The sequence below is a fragment of the Lynx canadensis genome, chromosome X (assembly GCF_007474595.2).
Source record: "Lynx canadensis isolate LIC74 chromosome X, mLynCan4.pri.v2, whole genome shotgun sequence".
Classification (NCBI taxonomy): Eukaryota; Metazoa; Chordata; class Mammalia; order Carnivora; family Felidae; genus Lynx; species Lynx canadensis.
Window position 1 is genome coordinate 17521673 of NC_044321.2, and position 10499 is coordinate 17532171.

Sequence of the window (10499 nt, forward strand, 5' to 3'; positions counted from 1 at the left end):
GTCAAATGTTATGAGAGTGATTTTTCTCCTTTAATAAACAAGTATGGGGTTGAGGGATATGAGGCCAAGTGCATCCCAGAATCTGAAAATGATTACTTAATTGAGGTTGTTTTTCTTTCTCTGAAGAACACCTTTAGGTGATTGTATTGTTACCACTGTAATCTTATTTTACAGCTGAATTCCCTCTTTTATAATCAGTGTATATATATTTTTTGACAGTGTGATTTGCCTTCAGTGCAGAATCTAAGCAGATTTGGTCATTTGCTTTGAGAAGAAAATGAACTCAGTGCATAAACTTGAAGGGTTTTGTTCGCCTAGCAACATGCTGGTAGGTCATGTTCTCCCCAAGTGGTTGTTCTGTGTGGGGCTTGTTGACTGAATACACAGTTGTGTCTGAATGGGATGATAATATATCCTCTCCTTTAGAGAAATGTCATTAATGGTATATGAGGCAAGGAACTAGCTGTGGACCACATCGATGCCTACATTCAGAGAGAGGTTAAAATCCCAAAGGAACATCAATTACCAGGTTAAATGCAGTTTCTATCTCAAGTTGATTACAAAGCCCTGGGATAATGCCACACACCCTCCAGGGGAACCAGTTGTAATTGATCAACCTGTGGTCCTTGAATCCAGATGAGCCCTCTTCTCATTCCTCATGAACCTTCCCATGTCTTATCTCAGAGCGGGGAGCCCTGATTCTAGGTCAGCCCAAGAATGTAAGTGTGGTAGCTTCATGGGATGGTACATGCAGATTAGTACTGTTCCTTATCAAAAATGAGAGGCTTTTTGTAAATCCTCTGTTCTAGTTAGAAATAAGGGATTCATTTGAGTCATTATCATCCCCCATACCCTGGGCCTAACTTTTAAAATTCTACTACTGTCATTCATCTACTCAGGAAGTAACCTTGGAAGCAAAGCTAATTACCTTCCAATCTGTGCTCTTAAAATATAAAGATCCTAAAAAATGATTTGTTGAGAGGATTTTGGAGAGCCTTGCGTGTCCCAGATGGCTTCTGCTCCAAAGGAGATGCTTTTCAGGTGTCTCACACAGCCCTGAACCCCGTGGGGTCTTCTCTTTCATCACTCAAACGCAGTATTGAAGTATCAGAAAATCCCATATGGGGATGGAGCGGGGAGAGGGGATGTGAGAGAGGGTTTCTAGCAAGGTGATATTCTGGGAGAATGTGCACTCCTCCCAGCACTTAGCTTAGAGCCTGCCACCAAGAGTAGGCAGCCAGGCAGTGTGGGCAGGGCTACTGAGATCACACTGGGGCATCCCCACCTATTAGCAGAACACCTAACATTTGTACCATGTAGAGTGCTGGCACTGAAAATGTTATTCTACCTTATGCTTTACTTTAATTGCTCAAACTGATGTCATGTCTGGTTTTGTTCTCTCTCCTAATGAACCTTCAACTACTTGTATCTTGTTTCTTCCGCATGGAAAAGTTGCATAATAATTGGTTGTTTACAAACAAGTAAGATAAATAAGGCTCTTCCAAATATGAATTGTTAAAGAGCCATTTAGCATGAGGCTTGTGAATATTTTTAAATACCTTCATTGAAAGTAAATGCTGTCTTTTCTTATATGTGCTGTCCAATGAATGATAGAATGTGGAACTTGCTAGATCCCAAATACAGTGAATTTGAGCCTTAACAAAATAAAACACATAGTAAATTAAAAGCTGTCAACAAATCCATTGAATTTGATGACTCTGGTCTGTATTATGCTACGCATTTGACTTGGGAGACTGCAGGAAAGTATGAAGACAATTTTTATAACATACAACCAGAATGTAATTTTGAAACGAACATGGATCATTTATATATAAACAAAGGGAATACTGAGGTTAAAAAAAAAAAAAAAACCTTCCCAACTACCCTAATTAGGAAGGAGTGGAATTGCCCAAGGCAACACAATGCCACATTATTTAGGACCTGTTCTGCTAACAGGATTAAGCTGGCAGGTTTTGTTCTGACTGATAGTCTCCTCCCATGCATCTATATTAGACTTAGATCACCAGGCTAAACCACAGCCCAGAGACGGGTGCCCTTTCAGGAAAACCTAAACTCATCAGGCCCTCCTGAATCTATAGCCAGTCACGTGTTTGTGCACAATTATCCTGCTTTTAGAAACTGATCTCTAAGAAACAGGAAAGCTAAAGACTAATTTTTGCTTGGGATGTTTAGAAGAACATCTGATTTTTTTTTTTAATGGGAGGCACTGAAGCAAGGAAAATTTCATGATGCTGGGGTCTCTGTATACCTGGTAGGTGACACACTTGCCTTTAAAACATTATGGTTTCCAGAACCTGTTTCCTCAAACCTTTACACTGTGATGTTGCCCCGGTATCTGTGAAGATCAGAAGGCTCTGGAGGGACATGAGTAACTCTTTGGTTTATGATGGTGTTGACCACTGATTAAGTTTCATAGGGACTCTCTATCTTAGCAGCAGGAGATAGGTTTCATCTTTCTTTGGACAACTAAGATATGACCTGCCCCTCTCTTTTGTTCTGATCCTTCTGCTTTATTTTGTTGTGCCTTTTAATGAACTCTTTCCCTCCTGAACAAAGGGAATTTCTGAGCCTCTATGGAAGTAAAATGCATTCAACATAAAGGTCATCCTTGGAGGAGGAATATCAACAATGCCCAGTTCTTAGGGCAATATTTAACTTCATTTGCAGTGATCAGTCAGCCATAATTTTACCCATGGTAGCTGGTTACTCAAAAGAAGAAACCCCCACTTAAGCAATGTGGGATTTGGTTGGTTCTTATATCTCATTTCTCTCCATGTGGCAGAATATGTAGCTATCTGAAAGTATGAAAATTAATTTAGTCTAGATTCACATTTTACATTTACTCAAGTATTTGAACTCATAAAAAGTTTATTGATATAATTGAGGACGCGAAGAACTAAAATACATTCCCCAAACTGACCAAAATAGTGTGTGAAGTAGTTTAGAGAACTTCCAATGGAAATCATTGTTATTCATATTGCCCTATCCCTCTCAGTAAATCCTGCTCTTCCTCAAAACCACACCATCCAGTTGTGAATTCTTGAGCTGATTTGTTCTGCAAGGTGCCAAACATGAAGATTAAGAAGTGCAGCCAACTAGAAGGAAGAGATATAAATGTACAAAGAAGACGTTTCTGCTAGAGTCTCAGGCATTCAGGAGGTTCATAATCTTCATACAAATATATAAAATCTTTTCATGAGCTATTTTCATTTGAATCCATTCTCTTTCTCTTCAATTCTTCACATCAAACCTGCAAAATAAAAACCAAAGGAAGAGTTAGTTTTGTTTTCATGGTTTTATTTAGGGATAACTTGAAAATCAATATGTTAGGTACAAGTCAAGATTGAAGACCTTATTTTCACTTGGAAACTTCATTTCTTGATTCCATGAATGTAAAATGAACTATGAGTAGAAGCTGTGACCATCAACTTCAGCTCTAGTGATTTAAGTAATTCCAAACTAAATTAGGATGGCTTACCTCTGAAATGATTAGAATATAAGGCTAACCTTACATTTATGACTTGAAGACCTTTGGTCTCTGTGGTAAATTTGCAATCATGGATCCAATTTTACACCCCTGCCTACTTCCATTGCCATGTAACTTTTTTGTTTCCTACTATTGTGGGTGGGGTATAATTCCTCATGTCTGAGTTTGGCTGTGAGACTTGCTTCAGCCAACAGAATGAGGCAGAATGATCTGCCAGTTATGACCCTGGGCCTCAAGAGGTATCACATGTTTTTTGTTAACTCTCTTGTATGTCTGCCATTGGCCTGCCTACTTATCCCAGGAAAAGGATAAGAAACATGTGCAGTTGAGCCACCCCAGCTAACATGCCCCAACAAAGCCCCATCTAGCACAGAGCCCCAGCTAATAGAGGTGCATAAGTGATCCCAACCTAAATGAGCCACAAACATATGAGCCAGTATAATGAATGATTTTGTTCTAACCCATTGGATTTTGGTGGGTGCAGCAATAGATCATGGATGTGGTGCCATTTATTTTAAAATCTCTTGTATGTAGAGATCTTTGGACATTATTTACACATTTGTTTTTCATTATTCCTGGGTGTCATACCTTGTGATTTTATGTGAATAGGTTGCATCTTTTTTAACAAATAAAATGCTACATTTTTTTTTAATTGTCAATGGCTGGAGAAAGAAAACTCCACAAACAAAGCTCTGCCACTGCTGTGACAGACACTATGGCTTGGTGCTCTCTCTCTCTCTCTTTCTCTTTCTCTTTTTTTTAATTTTTAAAAATGTTTTATTTATCTTTGAGAGAGTGTGTGTGAGCAGGGGAGGGAAAGAAAGAGGTGGGGACAGAGGATCTGAAGGAGGCCCTGTGCTGACAGCAGAGAACCCGATACTGGGCTCAGACTCACAAACTATGAGATCATGACCTGAGTCAAAGTCAAAAGCTCAACCAACTGAGCCACCCAGTCACCCACCGGCTTGTCTCTCTCTGTATCCATTCTCAACTACCTTCACCCTTGTTTTTTCTCTACTACAAAGGCTGATAGGCAAATACTCTACCTCCCAGTCTCTCTTAAAACTAGAGGCAGCTGTGGGATCCAGTCATGGCCAGTGAGCCCTGAGGAGAATTCTATAGCAGAGGTCTTTTTTTTCTTTTCAAATTTTTATTTAAATTCTAGTTAGCTAACATACAGTGGAATGGATTCAATGATGAATTCAATGATTCATCACTTACATACAATACCCAGTGCTCATCACAAGTGCCCTCCTTAGTATGCATCACCCATATAACCCATCTCCCCCCCACAACCTCTCTCCATCAACCCTCAATTTGTTCTCTATCATTAAGAGACTCTTAGGGTTTGTTTCCCTCCATCTTCCCCCCCCACCCATACATTCATCTGTTTTGTTTCTTAAATTCCACATATGAGTGAAATCATATGTATTTGTCTTTCTCTGGCTGACTTATTTTGCTTAGCATAATATTCTCTAGCTCCATCCATGTCGTTGCAAATGGCAAGATTTCATTGTTTTTAATGGCTGAGTAATAATCCATGATATATATATATATATATATATATATATATATATATATATATATCACACATATATATATACACGCACGCACACACACACACACACCCCACACATCTTCTTTATCCATTCATCGTCAGTGGACATTTGGGCTTTCTGCATAGTTCGGCTATTGTTGAAAATGCTGCTATAAACATCAGGGTTCATGTACCCCTTCGAATCTGTAGTTTTGTATCCTTTGGATAAATACCTAGTAGTGCAATTGCTGGATTGTAGGGTAGATCTACTTTAACTTTTTGAGGACCCTCCACACTGTTCTCCAGAGTGGCTGTACCAGTTTGCATTCCCACCAGCAGTGCAAGAGGTTATCTCTCCTGTAGCAGAGGCCTTTTAGAAAGCTTTGCTTTCTGGTGTTTTGTCTTAGAGCCTGTCATGTCATTTAACGCTTATAGCATCGCCGTGATGCACTCTCTGTTTACATGGGCACCCCTTGTTCTATTGTGCTTCACTTTATTGCACTTTGCTGATACTACATTGTTTACAAATTGAAGGTTTGTGGCAACCCTATGCTGAGCAGGTCTATCGGCACCATTTTTCCCACAGTGTTTGCTCACTTCGTGTCTCTGTCTCACTTTGGTAATTCTCACAATACTTCAGGCTTTTTCATTATTATATTTGTTACGGTGATCTGTGACCAATGACCTTTGATGATACTATCGTAATTGCTTTGGGGTGCCACATACTGTTCCCATGTAGGATGGCAAACTTAATGTTGGGTGTGTTCTGATTGCTGCACTGACTGGTTGTTCCCCCATCTCTCTCCTCGGGCCTCCCTATTCCCTGAGACATGGCAATATTGAAATTAGGCCAGTTAATAACCCTACAGTGGCCTCTAACTGTTAAAGGGAAGGGAAGAGTCATGTGATGCAGCAGGCTTCACTGTTGTCTTACTTTAAGAAATTGCCACAGCCACCCCAACCTTCGGTAGCCCTGCCCTGATCTGTCAGCAGCCCTCAACATGGAGGCAAGACCAGCAAAAAGATGGTGACGCTGAAAGCTCAGATGATGGTTAGCAGTTTTTTAGTAATAATGTGTTTTATTTAAGGCAGGTATGTCATTTTATATATATATATATATATATATATATATATATATATATATAACATTGCTCACTTAATAGACTACAGAATAGTGTAAACATGACTTTTATAAGCACTGGGAAACCAAAAAAATTCATTTCAGTCACTTTATTGCAGTGGTCTGGAACCAAAGCCACAATGTCTCCAAGGTATGCCTATACTCGTTGTCCAGATGAAATACAGAGAGGTCAGAAGTCAAAAGTAGCTCAAAGTCTCATAGCTGGTGAATAGAAAATCTGGGATTTGAACTCAGGTGTTTTGACTCCAGAGCTTTTTCCACTCCACTAACAGGGAAGGTTTGGATAATTCTCAAACCAGAGGGAAAGATGGGAAAAGATGAATAATTATAAAACAGAAAACATTATCAATAGCAGTTGGCATAGGCTCTCATATTTCTTTAGCATTTTTTTTAGAAACTCCTGTTTTCTGTCCAAGCCAGTCACCAAGAGGAAGCAAGATACCAACCCCTTCCCAGCCCAGGAGTTCTGGATGAAATTCATTTTGTTGGCCAGCAAAACTCCCAGCCTCATCTGGGCCTTCCAGCCAGTCTGTATCTAACCACTTTCCCTCACACGCCCCACACTCTGAGTTTGCTGGACCCTCACTGCTTCTGTAATGTGAGAAGAGCTGTCAGGCCTCGCCCTCTGTGCTTATAACTTTTGAGTAAAGTCCCTCCCCGTGACTCTCCGCATTAACACGCTGCACTGTAATTATCTGTTATATGTGCCCTCTCTCCTCTCATGTCGTTCCCACGTAGCTGTCCTGCCACTAGGCTGTGACCTCTAGGAGCATATGAACATGTCCTATTCATTTTTACATCCTACTGCCTATCACAGCCCCTGACACAGAGCAGGGGCCTGCTGACTGACCAGTGGGACCACTGGGGAAGTGAGAACAGGAAGAGAACTGGAGTTGGAGTTACAGCCAAAGCCACCTTCTTCAGTGCGAGGCAGCAGGAAAGAGTGAGGGGGGACACACTAAACCAGAAGTGTTGATTTGATGTGCTACATCCCCATGGTGCTGTCACATCTGCCCTCAGCCCTAATGTGGTACACTCAAGCCATGTGATTACTGTGGTGACCGTGCTGGGTGACATATGGCCAGTCTTTCTGGCTAAGTGAGAGGCCCATGACAATCTGCCCTTGAAGCTGAGACATTCCTCCAGCTTCTCTGAGCAGCGTGGGAGGGGTGATGAGTCATAGCAAATTGTCACTGAAGCATGTTCCATGAGGTGTGATTTCTCTCCAAGAAGTGTCCAGACCGTGAAGTGCCATCTGCAACCCAGAAATGGGAACCATTTCTGTAACAGGCTCAATATGGACTTTGACCATCACATACACATCCCAGGTGCCTGAAATTATGGCTGTACTTCTCAGTATAGGATGATCCATTTGCAATGATCCTTCAGTGAGTATTTAAAAGCCCTAAGGCACCCCTCATGATTGGGTTCAGCTGGTAGACCTCTATCTTTGGGACAGTTTTGGAAACATAGGGAAATGTTGACCCAGTTTTCCTAGATAACGCTTGGCCCTGTAAGATGGCCATATGATATAGAGAAACAAATGTCTGGAGTTCTTTATGCAACACTATTCCCGGGTGAACTGTGCTCTTCCCCTTCACTTAGTGTGCCTGCAAGCCACGGGAAGCATGGGGAACCTGGTGAAAGAAGGGCCCCTGTGCCCAAACCATCGGCCTGTGCTTCATAGGGGAATGGAGAAGGAGCTGATGGTAGTGGTGTCCTTTTTGACCTCCTATTATGTGCCACTTTACACAATTAGTTCATTTAATCTACAGTGTGAACTTGATTATTCCTTGTAGAAGGAGCCAGGCAGGAGGCAGCAGATAGAGCAGAGAGGAGTTATGGCAGCTGTCCTTCTGCAGACCACCCTGTCCTCTCCCACCCCCCAGCTTTCCCTCTCCCTCCCAGGTCCCAGTGGAACCCAAGAGGACCCAGCAATCCTGGACACAGGACACTGCTGATAGCTGAGGTCACATATGGTTCTGCCAGCACTGCAAAGCCTCCAAAGGACCAGAGTCTCCATCCTTAGCCTTCTGGGCCTCAGTGTGTTCTTGGGGTACCTGTCGGTTACCAGAATACAAGAATGCAGGAATTCAGAGACCTGGGGTCAGGGCTCAATTTTAGAAATGGGAACAATGGGAAAGGATCCAGAGCTAAAATTGCCCATGCCGCAAAGCACACTTGTTTGTCGAGTTGTTGGAATGCAAGTGTGTTGGGCGGTATCCCGGGCCACACTGCTTTGCTGCCTAGACAACAGCTGTCAGCTATTCTCCTGTGTCCTGTTCTCCTATAGGGGACACTTGTGAGAACGATGGGGAACATGAGGCATTCTGCTGAACAGTCACTCGCCAGGTATCCCACACTCCTTTTGTGCTTAAATCAAAAAGACACAGAGTCACCACTTCTAGTTTCTATTTGGGAAAGACACACCTTGGCTGGTACAGGGGTGCTACACCAAATACCTCCCTTGTGTCACCTTAAGTCTGGGCTGAGGAGCATGTGATGTTTACATGTTGCCATGTTCCATTTATAGCTCTGTTAGTCATAGTAGCTGTGGCCCCTCATACATCATTTATGAAACGGAGTCCACTCAACACTTGTCTGCATTTAGTCCTTTAACCAGACACTCAGGGACTGTGCAATGATTACTTCCTCCTGCGTGGTGCTAAATCATAGAGCCATAAACACAGTGACACTCAAAAGTAGTGAAGAGAAAGGTGTATCTCACATTCTGTCTGGTTCCATGTGCAGGGGGTAGCCATGCACCCAGAGAAAACTAGCTGAAGCTTTGGAATTGGTCAGAGGGCATTGGCAGGGCCCTCCAGAGTTAATGAAGCACATTCACACACACTGTATCGTGTAAATGACAGCACGGAGAGGAGGCAGTGCAAGCTATAATCATGGCTCGTACAGAACCTCCCACACCAGGGTCAGGGAAACAAGAGGAAGTGCACAGCCTGGAATTGCACTCAGGTGAACTCCAAACCCACAGTTCTCATTAAAAGAAACAAAACTCTAAATAAAAACTTTAAAAACTTTTTTCTTAAACCATGAAACATCCACCCAAATTGGCTTTTGTGCATCATGAAGCTTTTGGTGGATAAAGTGAAAATTGAAATCTTTCTACCAATAGCTATTAGAAGCAGGGAATATGAGAAAAAGCACAAAGGGTAAGACATTTTTTTAAAATTCTGCACCTAAAATCCAGATTCAAATAGTGTTCTGTGCTTGACGTGGAAAGTTTGAGTAAGGAAAAGGCAAATTGCATGTCCAGGTCAAATCTCATTAAAACAAGCTCAGAAGGTTTTATTTTAATCCTATTGTACTGTGAATTTGTTGTATTAGGTAATCAAGCCAGAGTCAAGGGCCTGGGACAGCAGCTGAGACAACAATGAATTTGGGGAGATCTTAGTGGAGAAAAGGGCATCATCCAAGACTAGTCACCACTGACAGCTCCTGGTTTTGTGGTCAATTTCTCTCCATCTACCAGAGCACAGACCTCCCTATTTCAAAAGGAGCCAGTGACTTCACTGGAGAAAGCTGACCCAAGACTTCCCACACAGAACAGAACTCACAAACATCAAAGGTAGACAAAGTGATACAACAAAATGGAGTAGACTACTGTCTCATCCAAGAGATTCTCCAAGTTTCCAAAGATGGCGAAACCCTTCTGTGTTGTTCAGGCCTAAGCATTCAAGGCCTATAGACAATGGTGCTTACATCAGAAATATCCAGCATCCTCTTAGAAGTATCTGGCAACTGTCTGTAGCAGTCACAGGTTCTGGAACATCCAAATGGTAAACCAATTTCTTGACATAAAGTTAACAGAATCTGTAAAATAAATATAGGCCTCTCTGTCTCTCACCCATAAGGCATCCTGGAAAACACATTGCCATTGAGATCACCTTAGAGCTGACTGACTTTGTTTGTTTTTACAGTAACAATGATGGTACCAAGAGGTCCAAAGATTCAGTATTCAAATAAAAATATGGCTTTTGATGTACCATCAGGCAAAGATAGAACTACAAAGCTTTAAAACTATTTTTGAAGATTAACAGAACTAGAATTTTAGTATTGCTTCTCATTTTAGAAATTAGGAAGTTAAAATCCAGATACATTGACTTGCTTGTCTAAGGTCACACAACTAGTTAATGGCCAGTCCAGGATTTAAAACCTTTCTGGAGCTCTGTCCCCTATGCTAACCCCTTTTTCAAAACCTATATAAAATGGCACAAGTAATCTGTACATATTGACAGTATCAGAGTCACCTTGCCTGTCTGTGGTGTATCAATAATTTGACTTAAACATTCTTG